The sequence below is a fragment of the Alligator mississippiensis genome, chromosome 7, assembly GCF_030867095.1.
Source record: "Alligator mississippiensis isolate rAllMis1 chromosome 7, rAllMis1, whole genome shotgun sequence".
Classification (NCBI taxonomy): Eukaryota; Metazoa; Chordata; order Crocodylia; family Alligatoridae; genus Alligator; species Alligator mississippiensis.
The window spans coordinates 59,144,189-59,145,218 of NC_081830.1; positions in this window are offsets into that span (position 1 = coordinate 59,144,189).

Below are 1,030 nucleotides of genomic sequence, written 5' to 3' on the forward strand. Positions count from 1 at the left end.
GGCAGCATGTTTCAACTTCCCTGCCCACTGACCTCAGAATAGCTGTAACTTTAAAAACCAACTTGAAGATGAAATTGTGGAACAAGGAATCATCCACAGACTGGATTGTGTTAACTATGAGCTCAACAGGGACTATGGATTCTTACCGCATTACCTAGGCTAGCTGTTAACTCCAGGGTCCTTCACGCTGCTACCTACCTTGTTCATTTCAACTGAACTAACTAACCCACTTTTTACTTCTTAGCAGTGTCCCTGCCCCTGTTTCTGTATAATACCTACCTTCTACCAGTCTATTCATGAGCTGTGAAAGTTCATGCCTCTAAGAGCTGGTCAGTCTCTAAAATAACAGCCTGTCCTAGCTTCTGCCTGACTATAGACGAACACAGCTAACACCCTTCTGTAACAAATTTGTCACACAGACTAGTGGAGAAGTTACTGCTGGACCTTGCATGCAGCTACTTCGACTCAGGAGGTCAAAAACATCCAAAGGCAGGATTAGCATAATATCCGAGTACTTTATTAAGTGGCTCTAAATTCATATTGAAACTCTTTGGGACAAGGACAACCTTTCATGTGTTTTTACAACTTCTAGCACAACTGTGTCATGACTACAGGCCCTGGGCACTACTGCTATGCAGTAACAGTGGAAGACAGAATTTAGGATTACCTCATTTGACACAGGAGAACCACATCAGTCCTGATAGCAAAACCTCAGACTGCAGCCAGTTTACCCAACCCCAGGGAAGATCACCCCAATGAAAAGGCAACATATTGATTCTCACACCTTAACACTTGGAGGATTACCAGTTAGACAGCCTTGTGTCAAGCTAAAGATGAAAATGAAAAAACCCTTGAAAATATATAGCAAAACAAATCAGTTCTACTGGAAAGACTGCTGACAAGAGTTCAATAAAAATAATAAAGTTGACATTGGAAAATAAATTAAACTGACGACATATTTGTATTTAATAACTGGGTTCTCTCAACTTTATATTTAAAATAAAGAACTTAATTGCTCCGCACAAAAAAA